The sequence below is a fragment of the Panthera leo genome, chromosome D2 (assembly GCF_018350215.1).
Source record: "Panthera leo isolate Ple1 chromosome D2, P.leo_Ple1_pat1.1, whole genome shotgun sequence".
NCBI classification, from domain to species: domain Eukaryota; kingdom Metazoa; phylum Chordata; class Mammalia; order Carnivora; family Felidae; genus Panthera; species Panthera leo.
Window position 1 is genome coordinate 54,654,494 of NC_056689.1, and position 23,239 is coordinate 54,677,732.

The following is a 23,239-nucleotide window of genomic DNA, read 5'->3' on the forward strand; positions in this document are numbered from 1 at the left end:
ATTAGGGCTATGAGTATGTTGTCCTTCTTGGTTATTGCTTTTACTACTTAGGATTTCCTTTATAAGGCCAATTGCTCTTGACCTTAGATATTAACCCCAAATGGAGGTTCTAAGGTGATATTAAAAAATGGAAAGATCTTGTTAATGTAAACTACATAAATAAAAACTATCATATGCAAATTTGAAAAGGAAGATACAATGTAAACAGGAGTTTTCCAGGTACCATGTTAAGCACGTTGAACCCATTACCTCATTTGACCTTTACAAAAATCTTATGACATGAGAAATACTGTTATTCCTGTTTTAAAACTGAGGAAGTGAGGCCAATACCATATAGCTAGGAAGGCCAAAGGTGTGATACAGTCCTAGAAACGCCACGCTCAAGGCTGATAATGCTGTTACCTAGAGAATTGAAGCTCACACATTACATTTTGTGCTAATTATAGCTAATATTATTGAATGGAATTATCTTATATAACCTACTGAGGTGTATTACATCTGTTTCTTTTAACAGAGCATACCAAGGATAAAAACGTTTATTTGACAGATCAAGGCGATGACATTGACATTCTGAACATTAATTCTTACAGTTCTTTAAGAGCAGGGATTATTCATACTTTATATATCTTATTAATACTTATATATATCTTATACATACTTATGTATATCTTATATATCTTATAAAGTTTTACTCATACTTTATATATCCAGTACCAAGCACATTCCAGACAATCAAATGTTATTCAAATCAGTGCAAGCGTGAATATATAAATGAGTACATAATGAATGAATGAATGAAATTATAAGATATCAGTGACTAGTAAAGTTTTTAGGTCTATTAAAGTTTTGAGGCCTATTTGCCCCATACATCTTCAATAAATTTGTCCCTGTATAAATCTTCAATAGGTTGCTTTGCTTTATGAGCTCATATGTTTGCTCTTTGTAATGTTTTCATCTCATTGTCAGTGTTCTAAATGGAACATCCATAGATATGACATGTACCTGAAGCTCTTTGTAGATGGGGAGAGTAAAAGGAAGTTGCTGTAGGTAGCTCAGGTCATTGTGTCCAAGGGAGACAAATAAAGTCATGTTTGATCCAGACCATGGGTGTATTCAAGGGCTTTGATCCAAGGTGGGGGTCCAGCTGCAGGGGCATCTGGGAAGTACATCCTTGGTCTGTTGCCAAGTCATTGGGCAGAAACGTCTGTCTGAGGCCACTGGAAACTGAATTCAGATCCTACATGAAAGTAGTGGACTGAAACCAGCATACAAGGTCAGTCCCCTACCAATTTGGTCAACATCTGTGGTCTGACTCTAATCCTAAGGTGGAAATGAAGCAAGGACCAGGAACTGGGTGGCCAGACTCTAATGTACTCTATGATGAATTTACCTAAGGAGGTTTGCCCAGATTCTCGCAAAGGGGTGGTTAAATTCTTTGCAGGACACTTGACCCAAGGCATGGAAGCAACATGGGTTTTCAGATGCTCTCCCATTATGGTGAAGAAATTCCCAATATACTGTAGGAATTAGGTGGAGTTGCTCCTCAGGAGATAAACCTATTGTGTCTTCACCAGAGTAGGGCAAAGCTGGACAGGCGCAAAACAGAGAGGGACAAATTGCTAATGGAACTTTTGTGAGTAGGGGCTTCTGTCTCTCCTTTGAAACTTCTGCCCTACGGGGCGCCTGGGTGGCTTGGTCGGTTAAGCGTCCGACTTCGGCTCAGGTCATGATCTCACGGTCCGTGAGTTCGAGCCCCGCGTTGGGCTCTGTGCTGACCGCTCAGAGCCTGGAGCCTGTTTCAGATTCTGTGTCTCCCTCTCTCTCTGCCCCTCCCCTGTTCATGCTCTGTCTCTCTCTGTCTCAAAAATAAATAAACATTAAAAAAAAAAATTAAAAAAAAAAAAAAAAGAAACTTCTGCCCTCCAATTTATTGTCTGTCTCAAAATACACTGCCCTGGGGGTGCCTGGGTGACTCAGCTGATTAAGTGTCTGACTTTTGATTTCACCTCAGGTCATCATTTCGTGGTTCATGAGTTTGAGCTCTGCATCAGACTCTGCACCGACAATGTGGACCTGCTTGGGATTCTCTCTCCCTCTCTCTCTCTGCTCTTCCCCTGCTCATGCTGTTTCTGTCTCTCTCAAAATAAATAAATAAACTTAAAAAAATACATTGCTCTGAACTGAAGATAATACTTCAGAGAGAGTGCAATGAAGGCATTGATTTGCAGGGAGTGGTTCATAAAAGGACTTACATTGTGCCAAGACCTATGTTAAGTGCTTGACTTTCACTATCTCATTTATCCCTACAACAACACTTTTTGACCCATCAAGCTACATATAGAGTATTTCCACCACTCAAAAAGTTCCCTCATGATTCAGTGCAAATTTGTTTACTTTTAATTGATTCATTGAGTAAAGAACTGGAAATCACTATGGGTGGTACATTCCCTTTCTGCATCACATTGGAAGTGAGATGTTGACAAACTGGGTGGGTGGGTATATCCAGAATGGGAAAGGATTCAGAGACCATGTTGTATAAAGAACATGTGTCAAAAGAAATAGTGACATGAATATGACTGGTACTAATATGGTAGTTCTAAGAAAAATTGGAAACCTGCGTTTGGTCAATCAAGGTTAGCCAAATATTTTAAGACACTTTCCAATATTGGAGGAAAGGGTTATTATAGGGCCATTTGGGGGAAGTCCGAGGTCTTAGGACAGTCATGAGCAGAGAGGATATGAAGGAGGGAGACAGAATTTTCCCTGTTGTGTTAGTGACTGCATCTTGCATTAGTTCATCTCAGCTTTGTTTTTTCTTCCCGCCCCACCCCCCACAGTCTTTCCATTATTTTATCTATTTATGAATTGCTTCTCTAAGAACTCTTAAGTCTGCCTGTTTAACTCTTGGTCCTCTGTATCACAAATTCTACTGGTGTCAGGATTCTTGGATGATAGTAGGTATGGTGAGGTGGAAGCATAAAGAATATTCAGGATAATAAGACATGGGACTGGAAGTAGAAGACTTGGTTGAGTTGTACACCCAGTAGCATATAGGTGGGGCAAGTGTCCTTGCTCTTCAGCCTCAGCTTTTGCATACTTGTAAAATGGAACTCTGTGTGTGTGTGTGTGTGTGTGTGTGTGTGTGTCCTAGGGAGTTTCTCTGAGGATCAAAAAGAGAGGGAACATAAATGCGTTTGCAAACTGTTGTTGACATAATTGAAATGTAAAGTTTTCTATCACTATTGCCATTGTGACATTACCATTTTCAAGACCTCCTTTAATTTGGAAGCCCCTTAAGCCACAATGATTTGTGTAGTGGGGTCATTACTGTGTTGGAGCCTTAAATGGAGACTTTATCCATGATTTCTGAAAGGTCACCCACCCCAGAGACACATGTGAACAGAAAACAAATTTGTTTGTTAATTGGTTTCAGTTCTGTTGGCTTCAAATAGAGATCTCTGGGAGTCCTTGGCTGGTACATCAAGGGGACATTTCGAAGGAAATCTGTATGAGACCTCAGAGCAAATAGGCACTCAGCTATTTCCTTTCTAAAAAGGAAAAAAATTCTGCTTGTTTGGGTGCATGAACATATGTATAACAGCTTGCTCTAATCCTTTCCCCCATGCCTTGTTCCATTTTAAAGATAGAACAATCTAACACCCCAGCTTTTATATTATCTTCCACTTTAGGACTTTCACAGTGTTTCTGGAAATTTTGCCTAAGCAGCATTACACCTTCTTTATTTCACAGGTATGCATAAAAAAGCAATATCCATTAACATTCTTCATGGCATTTTGATGGTAGGAAAAATATCTGAGTTTATTTTTAGGGAAAATCACAGGGCAGAAAGAATAACAAATATTTGTGGTTGCCTTGGGAACTCAACTTCTAGATATTATGATTATGGAAAGGAGGAACAGATTTGGAGCTGGGGCAATTGGTTACCAAATAATAGAACAGCAAGAGAACCTGCAAGAGAGTTAGAAAGAAGTAGATCTATGTAAAAAAAAAACAGGTGCCTTGTCAATTATTTTTTCTTTTTGTCTGTTTCTGATTACTATATCCTGCCTTCCTGAGAGAGGAATGTGATGGGATGCTTAATATAACCAAGTGATTTTCTTGTTCTCTCTCTCTCTCTCTCTCTCTCTCTCTCTGTGCGTATGCGTGTGTGTGTGTGTGTGTGCGTGTGTGTGTGTGTGTGTGTGTGTGTGTGTAAAGGTCAAGGTACCAATTTGACCTTTCGCCAAATTGTCCTCAGAGGAGAAGGTTTCCAAGGGGAGGCACTGGAGCCAGGAAATCAAGCTTTTTGTATTCCTGGATCTTTCTTGGAACAGCTCATTATGTGTGACATTTACAGATGTAGCCCCAGCTGCTCAGGAGTGTAAGTTCCTCAGAATACACATGCTTTATAGGAGCATTAAAAGTGTCCTATGTGTTGGGAGGAGCACTGGGTGATGTATGGAAACCAATTTGATAATAAATTTCATATTAAAAAAATAAAAAAATAAAACTCAAAAAAAAAGTGTCCTATGCTGCTTGTTGCCAGCATTTCTTTTTTTTTTTAATATATGAAATTTACTGTCAAATTGGTTTCCATACAACACCCAGTGCTCATCCCAAAAGGTGCCCTCCTCAATACCCATCTGTTGCCAGCATTTCTAGCACTGATACTCACTAGCAGCTTGTTCCTCTGGCCAACCTCAGAGACAAGGGGACTTCTGTGAGCTCTGATGTCTCGTGCAGACAGTGGGACTAACTGTGGGGTTTGAAGGCCTAGAAGAAGATTCTAGTTTCATTCCCCAGTCACTCCAAGGCCTTGGTGGACCCAGGATATGGAGGTTCTGTACTTGTATGGCCTTCTGAGTTGCATACGGCATTTGACTTGCTGTTCCCCCAGAAAACATTTGATGTACACCCCAAACACTCAGGGCCTGTTGGAAAGCACCCCTAGGCCTAATACTCTTTCTCTTGGAGCTGGCAGACAATGGAAGGAAAGAGTTACTTGGGGAAAGAAGTAAAGCTGGATGTCAGAGTGGGGTTAGGATTCAAGCATCAGGGTCTACAGGGCTCCAAGACTCTCGCCACTCCATTCCCACAGGACAAGATAGTGATGGGGTGTGTTATTGGGAGTTTAAGCCTAAGGGAGGGATATGTGTGAGGCATAGGTGACAAGGACTGGGTTAGGTTATCTGGGGTGCTAGGGGCTGACAGGCCCATTTGGAGAAGTCAGAAAACACAGGTAACAGACTCTATTGTTGCATATAAGCTGGCAGGAACTGCTTTGATGAGGGCATAGTGCCAGCCCACATGACTGGGCAGCCACTGTGGAAGTCATCCTCCCTGATTTCTCTTCCATTGCCAAAACTCAGCTCTTCTTTGATTCTGTCTCTGTGTCTCCTGCTGCACAGGCTGCACTGGCTGGAAAACTCCCTTCTATTGTCACAAATTGTATTCGAGAGGGTTTCTTGTTCCAGGCCAACTCCATTGATCTCCTAAGAAAAAGAGGTAGAGCCGAATGTTCAAGCATTTGGATGAACCAAACCTCCAATCCTAGTTCTGCCTCTTACTAGCTATATCATCACCGCAGGCAGGTAACTTAACTTTTCTGAGTCAGTGTTCTCAACCAGTACAATATGATTAATTTTGTATTGGTTTGTTCAGAGGGCTAAATGAGGTAATGCAAGCCCAACCATGGCTCAAGCAGTGGTTGTTGGCGTAGTCTATTGTGGCCAAGATCATAAGGTCACAGGACATGAAAAGCAGCCACAAAACCCAACCTAGACATTTATGAGGCAGAAACCACCTGTGGTGACCTTCTTAGAAGATGGCTATGTTAACTGGCCATACTTGACTGAAGGAAGTGGGTAGGTGGTAGGTGGGGGGAGGGGTAGGAGGAGATAGAAAAGGGAAGAGTTAAATGAGTGTCAGTTCCTCCTAATAACGAAGAGCATAGTATTCCCACCATCACACAGGCTTGTGCTTACATTCCAGCTCTGCACTTACTGTGTGACAATGAGCACATTACTAAACATCTGACCCCCAGTTTCCTCAAGTGCAAATTGGCCTAATGATATCTATAGTGTTGTGAAGATTTCATGGATGGTGCACGTAGTGTTTAGCATAGTGCCTGGTACCCAGCAAGCGCATAACAAACGGTAACTGTGAGGATGAAACTGAGAGTTTTCCAGTGCTGCTCTTTCCATCCAAGGAGGCAGGAAGGAGACAGGGTGGGTACTTGGTAAAACTGGGTGCTGGTGAAGTGGATGTGGCATCTGAGAGCTTCATTTCTGGACCTCTCTTCTATATCCTGAGCCTTATGTCCTCCCACCCTGCTGCCCAGTGCCTGGGTGCTACCAAAGTCCCTTTCCTCCAACCCATCCCAAGGGTTGTGCCTTGCCCTCCTCCTATACTGCCTCCAAACCCATGTTCTTTCTATTCAGCTTTTCCACAGCCAGGTTTGGGGAACACAGTCCATCTCAACATTTCACGTTAAGGTGTGAAGAACCACACAACTCCCTTCCACTTTAAGGCCCCAGAGTATTTCTTTACTCCCCTGAATTGGAAATGAGAATGAGAAGCAGTGGAGTAGAGAGTGTACTTTGAGCCCAAGGACTTCCATATTGCCCTGAAAGGAGCCTGCAAGACAAGCCTGGAGGAAGGGCAGAATCAGCAGGGGAGGGAGAAGGTGTGGGTTTCCCTAACCTCCCTACAGCATCCCCTTTCTTTGCCTGAGAAGGCGAACCCTAATTCTAGAACTTGAAGCTGATGTTGCTTTCCGAAGAATAGGGTGACCCAGGACTGATACTCACCAAGCCAGGCTCAGTCCTAGATTCTGGCTTCCAGTGTACTGTCAGCAGCAAAACCTGGTTCCCAAACCACCAAGTCTAGTGAGAAAAAGTATCAGCAAATGGTGAAGTGACAGGAATCTTTGCACCCACCCTAGACTTTTCTATCATGAGAAAAAGAAGAATCCTGGAAATTTGGGAAATTAAAACACTTTTCAACACCATTTACAGATGTAAAAAGCCTCTGGTTACTTGGGTATTGCACATTTGCATATTTGATTTTATACATTGATTCAAAATGAAGTTATGGCCTTGCAAGCTATAATCATCATTATCATAATAATCATAATCATTGATTTACAGTTCATATGGGAGTTTCTGAAAGATTATTCAGTTTAATTCTTTTAGCAAATCCATCAAATAGGTAGTACTGTTAATCCTCCTTTTACAGTTGAAGAAACAAAGACTGAGAATGTGACTTACTCAAGATCCCAGCTCCTGTAACCTCTGGGTGTTGTTTTGCTGTTGCTTTTTCATTTAGGTAGTCTGCTGCCAACTTTAGAATAATTCATGGAAAGGTGTGAGGCTATGGCTCTTTGCCTCTTCCAATGTGAAGCATAATAAGCTGCATTAATTTCCAGGAAAAGGGCTGAGAGAGAAAAAAGGAGAATACATCTATGATTCATTGATACAACTTTTAAGGAAATTTGATAAGTCTAGAATTTCAAGCTTTCTTTTGACCATCTTCATTTTTTTTTTTCGAATCAAAGTTTAACCTATTGAAATAAATATACTTTTACTCTACCTAAACATGAAGCTCCACATGTCACAGGGCTTAGAAGGGTGGGTCTCCTAACTGATTGGAGGCAGTGAGTTCTATTTCTTATTTAAAGTCATAAATGTTTTAGAATAGGGAGGGAATGTTAAGATATTGTTTGTATGAAAATACAAAAGCATGAGATTGGAAGCTTGTTGCAGGGCTTTGGATGAGAACAAAGGAGGGAGAGTGAAAACCGACATTGTTGTATGAGTATAAGATAAAACCACCCTAGTCAGGTGGAAGCTTTGGATGAAGTATTTCTATTAAAAAGCAAAGACAGAAGCAAAATAAACTGTGAATGGAGTTTTCCAACTAAAGGAGGTCTTTGCAAACCAGATATTCTAATAATTAGTATTTCAAAGATACTATGCCAGCTTGGTCTTGGGGAAGTTGCTTAATCTGTCTCATTTGCATTTTCCTTATCTGTAAAACAGGAACTAAAACAGTAGTTAACTTATAGTTCCTTTAAGAGTATTAAATGAGAAAAACAATTTTTATGTGGTGTGCCTAGTACAGTGCTTGGCATGAAGATCCCAGTAGATGTTGGCAACACTTTCCTTCGTTACCCCCCACCCAACCCCTTTCAATTATGAAAGTTTGAAACACTGTAACTTTACCTAGATATTGATTGGAAATCTAATTTTCCAAAAATATATGAAAAATTCTTAATATTCCTCATAGATACTTTTTGCGAGTTAGAGGAGGATTTTAGTGCCCTTCTTCCATCTTCTTTGATTTAATTCTGATTCAAAAGAAAGATATGGCTAAGAAGTAGGAGAAATGAATAGTTGATTTAGGCATTAATAATCTTGAAGGAGGAAAACAAGGCAACCAGCACTTGGCCTCAATTTTTAGGAAGAAGGATTAAAAAAAATCAGAAAAATGATAGGTGAGATCTCATGGTCAGATTTGCTAAAGAATATGGCTCAAAAGGATAGGAGTCTAAAAGTGATATAACCAACTAAATGAGCAATCAGATTATGTGATCGGAAGTAATCTTAATGGATAAGAGAAGTGAAAGGCATTTAAAATACTTATTTGACCAGAGGGACCTTGATAAGGAGTTTAGAAATTAGGGGTGAGTTTAATTTTATTTTATATATTTCTCCATTTTCTCAAAATTTCTAGGATCACCATGGCTTTTATAAAATAAAGTCCTCCCCCCCACCCAAGGATTTGTACGATAGAGACAAAAGATGGCAAGTAGTCAACAAGAACGTTTAGAAGCTAGGAGAATTCTTTTAAAAGTAGCATCCCTTGGGCTAAGTATCACTTGGAGATGAGGCATGCAGGAAAAAATGCTAAAGATAACAAAAAAAGTTATTTTGATTACGGTTCAGTGCAAGACATGAACAGGAAGAGGGATTCACAATGGTAATGGATTATGCAAAAGAATTGGAACCTCTGAACTTCTATTTTGCTTGAGTCTAGAAAGTTCCATCAATTCAAAGTGAAACATACCTCATTAAGAAGTCATTGAAACAGATGAGAAGTTATTAAGAGAGTCCATGATTTTTCTAAATAAATTTAAAGAACTTTATAGACACGATGGTCTTTAAGTTCTCAGAGTTAGTAACCTAAATCATAAAATATGGGGGAGGATAGGTTCAGGAAACTCCACATGAGGTTGGTTCTTGGCAAAGTCTTAAAATAAATATGGAAGATTTGTTAGCAACTAAAAAAGAAAGCCCCAATCACTTGAAACTGGCATGGATTTATTAAATCAAGTTATATCAAATTGCCCCAATTAGGAAGATGCATAGGAGGATGTTAGAGTTAATGAATTTGGAAGTCTCTCAAATTCATAGAAATAGTGTATTTTATTTCAGCAAGAGGTTCATAAAATTTTTTATAGAACATTTAAAACAAAACCAAAAAGAATAATATACCTCTATATACCCATTACCCATCTTCAACAGCTATCAATATTCTGAGATTTTTGTTTTCCCTGTTGCTCTCCCCTCCACCAGGTCTTTTTATTGTTGGTATTGGAATACTTTAAAGCAAATCCCAGATATAATATCATTTTACTTGTAAGTACTTCAGTATGAGAAAAACGTATAATATACAACAGTATGAGAAAGACGTATGACAAAGTCTTTCATGATATGCTTAAAGATGAGTTGGAGAAACATGGATTGGGTAAGAATGAACTCAGAGGATTGGTATTTAGTGTGAATCATGGCTAAATCATGTTGACAAACGGTTTGAAATCCACCTTGAGGAAAGGTTATAGGGGAACATACCACAAGGTTCTGCACTTGTCCCAGTATTATTTGGCACATTTTATCAATGATTTGGATGAAACCATAGGAAGCACATTTAGCAAATTTGCCAGTAATACACAGCTTTTAGTGAGAGTGCAATATATTACATAAAAGAATCAAGTATCATCAAACCAGAAAGATGGGCTGGAGCCATAAGGCTGACATTTAAATGATAGACACACCCCAAGAGAGAATCCTGACTTGGAGATAGTTTGTGTGAAAAAGATCTGTAGGTTTTACTGGACCGCAGTTTTCAATATGAGCATCTAAAGCAACTAGTCATACTAGGTGGCAGCAATTAAAGTTAAGTTTCCAAATCAAGGATATAATAACTTCACTCTCTCTGTAGTACTACCCTCAGTTCAGAGCAGTGTTTTGTCTTAATTATTTTTAATGTTTATTTATTTTTGAGAGAGAGAAAGACAGCACAAGCAGGGGAGGGGCAGAGAGAAAGGGAGAGACAGAGTCCAAAGCAAGCTCCAGGCTCTGAGCTGTCAGCACAGAGCCCAACACGGGGCTCGAACCCATGAACCATGAGATCATGACCTGGGCCAAAGTTGAACCGACTGAGCCACCCAGGTGCCCCCAGAGCAGTGTGTTTTGAGAGAGACATTAACAAACCAGAGGGCATCTAGTAGTGGGTAATTAGGGTGACATGAGATCTGGCAAGGTGAGACATGAGATCTGTAAATGTGGTTAATGGAACTGGGGTTATTTGTCCTCAAGAATGGGAAACTGGGTATCTTTGTGGATTAAAACTGTTAATGAAGAGAAGTAAACATACTGCATTGCATCATAGTTTAAAGCTGAAATCAGTGGGTGGGAGTTAGAATGAAACAAAACTTGCATCGTGATAAAGAGCTTCCTAGAGATTAGCCATGTCTGCCAAAAGCATGCACTACATGGACATGTATTTCTGTCAGTGGAGAAGGATACGGCAGAGGTTAAATACCCAGCTTTCAAGAATTCCGTAGAAGTAGATTTTCTGCTTAGAAGCAATTTGAAACCTTGGCTGCACATTAGAATTACCTGAGGGGTTTTAAAAATGACTAGTGCCTGAGCCCTAACCCCAGAGACTCTGATGCAGTTTCTCTGGATGGGACTGGAAAAAGTTCTAGGAGATTCTCCTGTGCATTTGGGGCTGGGAACCTTGGAGTGCATGAACTGTAAGCTTCTTTCCACTTTGAGATTTTTTTTGATCTGAAAAATATGTACCACATTCATGGAGTATTAAAAAGTCAAAATGGTGGAAAGCCTAAAGATGACAGTGAAGTCAGACACAAAACTGAGCTCAGGGAAGAAAAGAGAATTGGTTAAGCGAGACTGAGAGTGCCAGAGGCTACGAGGAGAGAGTGCATCTTAGAAGAGGGGGTGCCCCTGTCTTTGGTAAGAAGGTAAGAATGAGGCTGAGTGAGAATGGTAGAGGGGATGAGAGCGTGACTAAAGAACATGGGGGTCTGAAGAAGAAGCTAAATTCAGGATGGTCCCAGGAAAACTGGGATGGTTGATCATCCTAAAATTGCCCTCTGGCCCCTAAATGAGGACAGCACAAGAGACCTTTTCTTATCTTAGTCCCTCCCCCTCGCAGAGTGAAGCTGTGTTGTGTATACATCTGAGTGGGTCATACTGGCATAGTGAGCATCAGCAGAGGTTACAGTTCATGCTCCCTCTAGCTGTTGGTTCCCGTCACGGGGTCTTGCTTGCCGGGCATCTTGCTGGGGTGCTAGTGTTGGGCTCACTTCCTTTGGGCTGCCTGCAAATCCCTTACCCTACCTCTCTCCCAAATCCCTGCTGAAACCTCTTAGAGTGATTTTGAACCTTGTTTCTCTGAAGAGCTTCCTAGAAGTTCCCTCACTGTTATTTCAGTCCTCCTCTCACCATGATGTTAAACAATCTCGAAGGTGACTTCCCAAATCTGGCTGGCTTCAGGGATAGTGAACAAGGGCTGCCTTTAAAAAGTAGGCTAGATGGGGCGCCTGGGTGGCTCAGTCGGTTAAGCGTCCGACTTCAGCTCAGGTCACGATCTCATGGTCCATGAGTTCGAGCCCCGCGTCGGGCTCTGGGCTGACGGCTCAGAGCCTGGAGCCTGCTTCCGATTCTGTGTCTCCCTCTCTCTCTGCCCCTCCCCCGTTCATGCTCTATCTCTCTCTGTCTCAAAAATAAATAAACGTTAAAAAAAAAAATGAAAAAAAAAGTAGGCTAGAGGGGTGCCTGGGTGGCTCAGTCAGTTAAGCGGCCGACTTCGGCTCAGGTCATGATCTCGCGGTCCGTGAGTTTGAGCCCCGTGTCAGGCTCTGTGCTAACAGCTCAGAGCCTGGAGCCTGTTTCAGATTCTGTGTCTTCCTCTCTCTGACCCTCCCCCATTCATGCTCTGTCTCTCTCTGTCTCAAAAATAAATAAACATTAAAAAATTTTTTTTTTTAAATAAAAAGTAGGCTAGAGGTAGCTGAGGGATTCCCTATTAGGAACAGGCTAGAGGCATGCTGCTTTCACGATCTCTTTCTCATCAAAAGAGAAATATGGGTGGGAGATGTTGAGTCATTTACAAAAATAGCCCAGAGGAAATCCCTCTGAAATCATAGGAGAAATGCCCGGAGTTGTGCTTTAAATATAAAGAATAAATTGGATGGTCTTCACTGACTGTACCCCTAGTAGGCCTCACAACTGCTCTGCAACTATTTTTTTAAATATCCACCATTGACTAGGGGGTAGTTAGAGTGCATTATGAATTAAAGCAGTAGTTTTCAAAGTATGATTCCTGGAGTAGCCACAGCAGCGTTACCTGGCAACTTATTAGAAATGCAAATTCTCTGGCTTCACACATAGTAAGACATAGTAAATCAGTAACTCTGAGCATAGGGTCCAGCAGTTTTGTTTTAACAATACACGTAGGTGATTTTGAGTGGGTTTATGGTTGAGAACTGGATTACAGAAACTGTGTCCTTAGAATGTTCTCTAAAGGACTTGCCCAGAGCCTGCCCTTTGACGTAGGCAAACTGCAAGCCAAAGGAACTTCAGTTCTAACCACCGAGCCAGGGTGGGGGTGGGGTTAGTATTTTGCTTAGTAAAATAGGTCATGTGACAGGAGAGAAAAACTACAAACAAGGAAGAGTAAAATCAAATAGAATCAGAGTGATAAAGCAGTGGACAATCCAATTAATTCATGTCATTACAAAATTCGAAAGTCATTATTCAAATGACTATAATTATGAATACATACCTACATAAAAAGGAATTGTATGATATGAATTGGATTTTTAAATATGCTGTATTTTGTTTCACCTTGGAGATGTGATTTATTGTGAGAACATTATATAGTAGGTTCTGGTCAGTCCTCAACTGAAGGTCTATGTTGACAGGAAAATGGAAGAAACATGCTGAATTTTAATAATTCAGCTGATTTAATAATATCAGCTAAAAGATAATTTAGCTGCTACAGTTTTATTTTCTTGGAGTTACGTGGTAAAGAATCACAGATACCAAAAATGTGAAAAAGTTATGATCTTAATCATAACCATATCAGCCACAACAATAACAATCATAACTACAATTGCCATTTATTGAGTGCCTATGCTGTGTGCACACACTGCTGTGTGCTTGGCACTAGGGATGAAGTTGTGGACAAGCAGACATGGTCCTTGCCCTCTGAACCAGTGGTTCCCAACCTCGGCTACACATTAGATGTACCAGGGAGCCATTAAAAGATTGCAATGTGTAGGCCCCACCTGCAGTAATTCTGATTTAATTTGTCTGGGGTGGAACGCAGGAGTTGGTATTTTCCCCAGTGAATTTAATATGCAGCCAGCATTGAGGCTGGTGTGGTGGAATACTTACGTATGTAGATAATTAATTACGATAGCTTTAAGTGATAGAAAAGTTTCGAGTGTCATGCAGAGTGCCTGCTAGTGTGAGTTCATAAAAGGGTTCCCTGAGGCGTCCTTGAGGGAGTCATTTTCAGTTGGGATCTGAAGGCTGAGTAGAAAATAGCTAAACAAAGGAAGTGGGAGGAGAATGTTCCAGGCAGAGTAAAAAAATTGTGCCAGGACCCTGTAGCAGGGGAAGAGTGGTGAAGTGAGGCTGAGGGGAGGCAGAGTGAGGGGAAGAGTGGTGATAAGAGAGTCTAGAAACCCAGAAAGGGTAGAGCACACAGAACCTATGGCTTGCATGAAGGTTTCTGGTTTTTATTCTAAAGTAATGGGAAGCTCTGAAGTGTTTTAAGTAACTAGTGGGTGATGTGATCATATAGGCACCTTGAAAAGATCACTCTGGCTTCAGTATAGAAAGTAAATTGTCGAGAGGCAAGAGTGGATGCAGGGAGATGAGTTAGGAGCCTGCTGTGGGAGGTGGTGGTGGTTGGACTAAGGAGGTGGCAGTGTGATGGAGGGGGATGGGGAGGCATCAGAATCTTTGGGAGGCAGGACCCAGGACTAGACACAAAGTCTCAGAAAAATTTCCTGAATAAATGGGTTGTTTGGGTGTGAAGGGTGAGGGTGAAGAGAAATGGAGGATGATGCTGTTCTTGGTATCACAACTGGGTGAGATCTCAGTAGAGATGTTCACTGAACTATAAATGTTGAACTATGGGAAGTCGGAGGAAGAACAGGTTTGGGGGGAGGGGAGAAACATGCATTCTGTTTGAGTAGAATGGGTTTGAGGTGTCTGTGAGTCATCCAAGCTGAAAGGGCAAAGAGGGAGCCAAAAAGTCAAGAATACGTATGTCTGGACTAAACATAAGTTAAACTATTTCCCACACATTGACAGTAGTAACTGAGGCCATGGGGTCCGTTGGGATCACTCTAATCACTCTTTTCATACAGAGCTCACTACATCTTCACATCAACTTCCCAAAGTAAGTGATGGATGTTTTAAAAATTTTAGTCTAGAAAATGAAGATTTAGGAAGTTAGAAAGTTTAGAAAGCCCAAGTCACACAACTAGTAAGATGCAGAGTTGAGAGTTTATCCTATGAGATTATTACATAGTCATAAAAAAGGAGATGCATTACTACTTAATCATACTCTCTTTAATCAGAATGACTCATTGCCAGAGACAATGTAGAGTTAACCGTACTTGCTTAGAAAGAACCAGCCAAATGTGGAGTTCCTTCTATTATAAACCTATCATTTAGGGCTATTATTCTTTGTAATTTAGTGAGAAAATATTCCATGGAGTTTATGACTAAGCGCTGGGATCCAGATTTGGGATTTACTACCCAAACATTTGTCCTCTTACTTCCTACAGTACATGCAGACTGAAGTTGAGGTTTCCTGGCAGCTCACTAAAAATAGTCAGAACCATGGAGTTGAGAAGTAAAACATTTGAAATATTCGAATCCCCCACCCTTTTTCTTGATGGAAAATGTTGTATACTAAAAATTCAAATCAATCTTATCCATTCATTTATTCAACTGAACTGACATATGGAGTATTGACATAGGCCAGACCCTTTGCTGGTTTCTAAAGATCTAAAAGATACTCTGTGTTCTCAGGGCACTTATTCTCATGGAGGAAACTGACACAAGTTAAAGGCCATTGTAGCACTGGGCACGGGTGCCATGAGACAGATGCAGAGGAAGGGCAAGAGGCTTTCAGGAAGACTTTCTGGAAGCAGTGACACATAAACTGCTTATTCTCTCTCAGCCTCCATTTCCCCAGAAGATAGTTAGATAAAGAAGTGAGAGGAAAGAATAGTGTTTTAGACAGAAGAAAGAAGCAGAAACATTGTGTAAGGCATAAGGATATGAAAAAGGGCCAGTGTAGAAACTAACACCTTGAAGTATACCTGGGGACATGGCCTCCAAACTGTTGTTAAAGAGTTTTGCTTTTATTTTGAGACATTGCTCAGAGAATCAGAAGTTCACACTGGTGGGACTGTAGAATCAGGTTTGCATTTTTAGGATGTTCGTGCTGGCTCTAAAGTAGAAAATGGACTGGAAGGGGAAGAGCCTGGATATGAGAGGGCTTCTATAGAAGCTGTTGTAGAAGTCCAGGCAAGAAGAGATAAATGGAAGGATTTGAGAGATATTTAGTGGGTAGAATCAATAAAACTTGGAGCTTGATTAGAGGGAGAAGAAGGAGTTTAGGGACACTGGTGGTATGGTGGTGACCTTCACTGAGCAGATTATAGAAAAAAATTAGTGTGGGGAAGACAGTTAAGTTTTAAACGTGGTGATTTTGGCTGTAGAACATTAAAGCAAATATGTCCAGTAGGTGACTAGAATTATAGATTTGGAGCTCAAGAGCAAGTTCTGGACTGGAGATAATAGATGAGAGAGTCATCTCCATACAGATTAGGGAGTCATCTCCATACAGATTAGGGAGTCATCACCCTTGAGTTGAGTGTATGTATATAAAATGAAATGAGCCAAGGTTCTCAGAACACTATGGAACATCCCTATTCAAAGGGTATGTTGAGAAAGAAGAGCCAGTAAACCAGGGGTCAGAGAAATAGGAGGACTATTACAAGAGAGCCTGGTGTCATGGAAGCCAAGAAAGGAGAGACTTTATGTAGTAAGAAATTAACAGTGTCAAAGTCTATAGGAAATGTAAATACTGAAAAGCATCCATTGGCTGTTTCTATGAGTGGCTTTAGTGGGATGGTGGGACAGAAGCCAGGTGTGGTGGATCAAGGAGGGAGTAGGTTGTGAGGAGGTGGAATTTAGGAATGCCCAGAGTATACAGAGAAAAAAAAAAAAAAACAAGTTAGAGGAAGTCACATCTTAAGAACTGCTGGGGCATGACGGGTCAGGTCACTGGAGATGCTGGAGGGAAAGAGCTGGAGGCAAGAGAAGTGGAATGAACATACCAGTAACCATATAAAAATCTAAGAAGAGAGGAAGTGGCCTTTCCCCACCCAGTCCTGAGAGAATAGGTAGAGGGTGGGCCCAATAGTTTCTTTGTTATCTAACTTAACTATCCCATCCCTAAAGATGGGTCTACCAATGTGTCATTCCCAGAGGTCAGTTCTAGGCAACAAAGACTTTCCCAAAAGGTGGAGTAAAATTTTCCTCTTCAACTCAAGTGTTCCCCAGAGTACTTGGGTTTTCAGGAATTTCTATAAAGAGTTTGAACTATTTTAGCCATCATTTCCAAGGACCATAACGTATGCTTCGTTTTTTGTGGTATGCTGAGGTGGAGACACTTTCCCTTCCATTCAGAACAATATTATAACTCCAAAGAAGAGAAAGCATATGGAATCCCTCTTGTCTGCTTTGGCCCCCCAAGTCTGTTTCCTTGTCTGGCTGCACTCCTCCTACCTCTGTAAGTCTGAGCAAGTAAGATAGCAGACTGTATGGGTGTCAGCAAGAAGTCAATAGAATGTGCTGTACACATGCCTTTGGTTGTCTCTGCGTTGCGTCCATATTCTACAGACAGCCTGTGTCTTACAGAATAAAAAGAATGACAATCCCATGAAATTCAACATGCAAATGATGAGTGTATAAGGCATAATACCCACTTATTGTTTAACAATGATCAGCTCATTTTTTACCCTGTTAGTTGTGGCAAGACAGCTTGGTGGACATGAAATCATAGTCAGGGAGGGGTATCTAAGATAATGAGTTAGTCTCATTATCTTAGAGGGGTCCTCCTTCATCACTATGGAGAAAGAACTTTCAGGGAAGTGGCATACTTGATTCCATGGCGAAGGCAGCTTTCCCCCAGACCATGCTGGAGACACACCATGCTGTCTGATTCTTTTAGTTGCCATTTCACTCCTCACAGATGACCCCACCTCACCATATTTACAAATTCTTTCTTCATTCAGGGTACAAAATTGAGTAGGACACCACTTTCTTAGTTGTATTCTGGGTTTGAGGAAATACTTAAGTCACAGGACTGAACATACACTTAAGATAAAAGAAAGTGTGGGCAATTTTGGTAGGACCTGCTCTCATCTGGTTATGTGTTGGTCTTACTAGTTTTACCCTAGAAGGACACCCCTTTCTCCAAGATCCAGGGACCTTTCTGTAACCCCTTCTGCCTTCCGCCTCCCTAAGCGAATACAGAAAATAAACTAAAAAAATCTGGGGACTCTTAGGTTGTCCTTCCCAAATATCAGCTGTATCTGTTACACCCTTGACAGGAACTAGATACTTATTCAACCTAAGATTGAGTTCTCATATAAGTATCTAAAGTACAGATATTCTGTGTTGCTGGTTAAAGAGAGAGCCAGCTGCTTAATACTGATGATCTGTGATGGTTACCAGAGAATTTAGAAACTTGACTATATCTTATCCAGAGAGGTGTTCCCTCTTGTATTTACATAACAGCAGAGGTACCTAAGAGGAGATGCCAAATTTCCCTCAAAATAAAGCTCTGAATCCACCCAAAGCTCTGCCTCAAAGATACAAAAGAGATTAAATGACCTGAGAAGAATGAATGAGTGGGGATCCAGAGATGGCTACTTGGCCTCATCAAGGTTGGTCAGTGGGTAGCAGGGTGGCAGTGAGCAGAGAATCCGTAAAGTCAGCATCAAACCACCAATGCAAAACTTCCCATTTACTCATTCCCTAACTTCTGGGCTCCTAGCATCTTTGCCACTTTACTCTAAACTGGAAACCCTCTGTAAATATTTCTTCTTCAACTCAAAGCCTCTGGGTTTTCAGGAATTTCTATTAAGAATTTTAAATTACTCAGGGAAACGAGGAGGGAAGGGGAAGAGGAAGGAGGAGAAGGAGGGAGGAAAAGGAGAGAGGGAAGGAGTAAGGAAGGTCATGTGGTAAAATATTTTAAGAATTGCTTGGTGCAGAAGGGAATCAACATGCAGACCTGGGACTGCTGTCCTTGAGAGGACCTGCTTGCTGGGTTGAATCCCTTTGATCGTGTCTGGGGGCTTGGGTTTCAGAAGAGTTGTCACCATTCTGAGGATTGGTGGGGATGGCTTGCTGTGCTTGTACTGTGCAGGTAGCGTGGTTTGTGCTGAGCCCCTGCTTTCCTTCTGGGAAAGGAATTCCATCTGGAATATTGGTGTATGCTGAATGGAAGGTGCCTATGTATCAGCTCCCAGTGAAAGCCCTGGGCACTGGGTCTCTGGTGAGCCTCCCTGGTAGGCAATATTTCACATATGTTGTTCTAACTCATTGCTGGGGGAATTAAGTATGTCCTGTGGTCTCCACTGGGAGAAGACTCTTGAAAGCTTGTACCTGTTTTCCCTAGACATAGTTCCATGCTTGTTTTTTTTTTTTTTTTTTTTTTTTGTCTTTGCTGATGCTTCATATCCTTTCACTGTAATAAATCTTAAGCCATGAGTATGACTATATGCTGAGTCCTGAGTCCTAGCGAATCCATATTCTTCCAGAGATGTCTATGCCTTTATCCAATGGGAACATACTGTACATATTGCTCCACATTTTGCCTTGCATATATAAAATATTTTGAAGACAGTTTGTATCAACATTCATAGATCAAAATCTTTTTTTTTCATGCCTGAATAATATTATCTGCTGTGTTTTAGAATTTTAATATCCAGACCCCAATTAATGGACCTTTGTCATTTTTAATCTTGCTATTACAAATCATGCTGCACCAAACATCCTTATACATTCATCTTTTCATATATTCATAAGTATCATTAGCAGGTTAAATTTTTAGAAGTAGAATTCTTAGGTTACAGGATATGTACACTTCACTCTTTCATACATATTACAAAATTGCCACCCACCAAAGTTGTATGAATTTTTACTCTCACCAACATGTAAGAAATGCCTGTTTCCCCGCTTCCTTGTTATTTCCTTGTTGATAAATAGAATTTCTCTATTGAATTTCCTTACTGAAAACTCACCCTTGTTAGGTATACAGTTCTATGAATTTTAAACAAATGTATATAGTCATCTAACTACCCCCACAATCAAGATACGGAGTATTTCCATGATCTCAGAAAATTCCCTCATGACCTTTTGCATTTTGTAGTCAGTCCTCTGTTCCTGAACCTCTACCCATTGATCTGATTTCTGTCCTTAGTTTTGCCTTTTCCGGAATACTATATAAATGAAATCCTACAGTATGTAGCCTTTTTGAGTCTGGCTTCTTTCACCTAGCATAATGCTTTTGAGATTCATTCATGTTGTTGCATTTATCAGTAGTTTATTCCTTTTTTGTTGCTGAGTAGAATTACACTGTATGATTGTGTCATAATTTGGGTACATTCACTAGTTGATGGGCATTTGGGTTATTTTGAGTTTTGGGTGATGTTACAAATACTTAGGTACAGGTTTTTGTGTAGGCTTATGTATTAACTCTCCTTGGATAAATACTTAAGAGTGGGGTTGCCTGGTCATATGGCAATTATATGTTTAACTTCATAAAGGACTGCCAAACTCTTTCCAAAGTGGCTGTGCCATGTTGCATCCCCGGTAGCAACATGAGAGTTCTAGTTGCTCCACATCCTTGCCAACATTTGGTATTGTCAGTATTTGGGGGGGGGGGGGCATTCTAATAAGCATTTAGTAATGTTATCAAATAAAAAAAACTTTTCTATTCTGATAAGTGATAAAAGTTATCCCATTTTTTCATTTGCATTTCTTTAATTAAGGACACTGAGAATACATTTAATATATTAAGAATATATTTCTTTGAAGTGCCTATTCATGGTTTTTGCTTATTTTTCTATCAGATAGGTTGATCATATTCTTAATGATTTTTAATGACTCTATATATTAAGGAAACTAACTGGTTCATAGCTGTTACAAACATTTTTCATACTTTGTAACTTTTTAGCTTGTTTATGGCATATTTTGCTGCAGAAATATTTTTGTGTTGCTTCTGACTTTTATATCTCATGGGTGCAAAGATGTGGAGATAGAAATGAGAGAATTTATGAATGTAAGGTATAGAACACAGGGGACTGTAAGTCTAGGTAACCTGAGTGAGTCAGTTTACTCCACCTTGGCTCTGACCCCCTACTCTGGTGATATATGGCCAGTACAGATTTTCATAGTCTTTGTCACTGGCTGAAACTAACCAAAGCTTATTGACAAATGCAGCTGCTCTGAGAAAGGGCAGAGTCCCCAGGGTGCATTTCTTCAATTCAGTTGTGGAAGAGGATTCATTTAGTGAAAGCAATGTGCTTAGTGCAAAGACCATCAATACATGAGATTGTTACACTTGTTGGCTGGGACACAGGGAATTCCTGTCTGCAGTCTCAGTGATGTCACTTTGCTGGAAACAACCTTCTTCCTTGCCAGCCCTATACTTGAATACGGGATTCCATGATGACCACAAAGACTTATTGTGCTCCATGCAGTCTATGGGCAAAATAATTCAGGAGAGGCCAGAAGGGGTGTGGGTGAGGTGGTAGATGGTATGGTGGGAGGAAGTAAGGAGAAGAGCGAGGAAGGAGACTCCTTTGCTTCCTTATTTCTCATACATAGAGCCCCTATTGGCGTTTGATTTTTGCAGTCATTAACAATTTTTCCAGTCAGGCACACCAAATGCAAAGTCAGTTACTTGCTGCTAGTCTGAAAAGAGCACAGCTCACAGCAAGAGCCTTGGAGAGGGGAACATGGGGGTGGCAGAATCCAATTTGCAGGAAGAGCTCAGCACCCCTACTCGCATTTCTACTGCCTGAGTGTCCCTAGCTGGGCTCCTCCTGCCCAAAGCTGAGCCTCAGATGGGGCTCACTCAGGACCAGCCAAGCCACTTTGTTAAGATAAATGTGCTCCTTTTCTAAAGAGTTGTGGGCTGAAATTAGTCAGCTAATTAACATTTCAAAGATTAGGAATAAATGATCATAAATAGAAGCAAATAGCTTCCTCTGAAGTCTGTGGTTCAAGGGATCAGTAGGACAGGGCATGGGTAATTTACTCAATTAATTATCTCTCCCTCTCTTTCCATTCCCATCCTCCACCTCTCCCTTCCCCTCTTATTCTCTGGATCTGTCTTCTTGCCCATGTCTCCCAAGCCTGGGTCAATCGTGTTTTCCCTCCCTCTCCTTTGCCTTTTGCCCTTTAACTGACTAGTCATCATTGAGGCCTTTCAGTTTATTTTTAGCATTTGTGTATTTGTTGACATTGTACTGACTTCCTTGACTTAAAAACACAGGAAAAAACCCCACCAAATTAAACAGCTTTGTCCTCAAATTTGACTCCGGATTTATTAATTGGGAAAATATGGGGGGTGTGAGATGAAATATGATCTTTTCATTTGAACAGAACTTGGGGTGTGTTCTTTTGCATCGAGTCAAGGAACGAAGCTGAGTAATTAATTTCTACATGTCCCTAATGCAGAGCAATGGCTGAGGCAGTGGAGTGGACATGAGAGACTTGGATCGAAACCCTCTCTGCCATTTGCCACACGTCTGTATGTATGACTTTGAGGGGCACCAGGGTGGCTCAGTCAGCTAAGCGTCTGACTTTGGCTTAGGTCATGATCTCATGGTTTGTGGGTTAGAGCTCCATGTCAGGCTCTGTGCTCACAGCTCAGAGCCTGGAGCCTGCTTCAGGTTCCTCTCTCTCTCTCTGCCCCTCCCCCCCCCCCCCCCCCAACAAACCAACAAACCAACAAACAAAATGTATGACTTTGACCAAGTCCCTTAACTTCTTGGGGAATTACAATCTCAGCTTCTGCTACTTAGCTCCAAGCTTCTGACTCCTAGGGACCGAAGACTCTATTTTAAAGGTAAAACATTGTCTGTTGTCACCTGTGACAACAGTCCAGACCACTCTTATAGCCAAATCCTCAAAGTCAGTCACTTTTCACTTCTGGATGATGGGACTGGCTCCCACATACAGCACCGGTACTATGTGCCAAGCACTGTACTAAGCCTCAGTCATGTGCTGCAGGGTAGGGCAGTGGTTAAAAGCCTGGCCTCTGGGTCCAGAATACCTGTGTTTACTTCCTGGTCCCAACATTTACATCGGTGTAACTTTGGGCAACTTACTTAGCTTCTCTGTGACTCACTTTCCTCATCTGTAGAGTGACATTAATGATGATAATAGTACCTACCTGTAAATTGTGAGCTTATTTAGAAAAAGGGTCTTTGCTAATGTAATTAAGGATCTTGAGATGAGTTCATTCTGTATTTAGGGTGGGCCCTAAATCCAATCACTGGTGTCCTATAAGAGAAAAGAGAGGGAAATGTAGCACACACAGACACAGGGAAAAAGGCCATGTGCAGGCAGTGATTGGAGCGATGTAGCCACAAGCCAAAGAATACCAGGAGCCACCAGAAACTGGAAGACGCAAGAAAGAAATCTCCTCCAGAGCCTTTGGCCCTGTTGACACCTTGATTCTGGACTTCTGCCTTCCAGAATTGTGAGAGAATAAGTTTCTATTGCTTTAAGTCACCAAGTTTGTGGTAGTTTGTTGTTGATAGCCTTAGGAAATTGATGCAGATGATAATAGTACATCTACGTCACAGGATTGTTGTGAG

General features: G+C 41.0%; 1 protein-coding gene and 1 long non-coding RNA gene across 3 annotated transcripts in view; one reads left to right on the forward strand and one right to left on the reverse strand.

The window, feature by feature from the left end:
- The window catches only part of ENTPD1 (ectonucleoside triphosphate diphosphohydrolase 1), a 91,370-nt gene that overhangs the window by 18,572 nt on the left and 49,559 nt on the right, over nucleotides 1–23,239 (forward strand). The window contains exon 1 of one of the 2 annotated variants that reach the window (XM_042907696.1): nucleotides 809–1,273. The exons of the other annotated variant lie outside the window; for it this stretch is intronic. The gene's annotated coding sequence lies outside the window, so the exon portion shown is untranslated. Of the gene's footprint in view, nucleotides 1–808; nucleotides 1,274–23,239 lie in introns of those variants that run through there. 2 annotated transcript variants of the gene reach the window in all.
- Nucleotides 5,224–22,907, reverse strand: LOC122201744. The gene is made up of 4 exons (XR_006194325.1): nucleotides 22,813–22,907; nucleotides 7,269–7,434; nucleotides 6,810–6,884; nucleotides 5,224–5,492 (listed from the first exon to the last, which is right to left on the reverse strand). It is a non-coding gene; the product is annotated as an uncharacterized LOC122201744 (long non-coding RNA).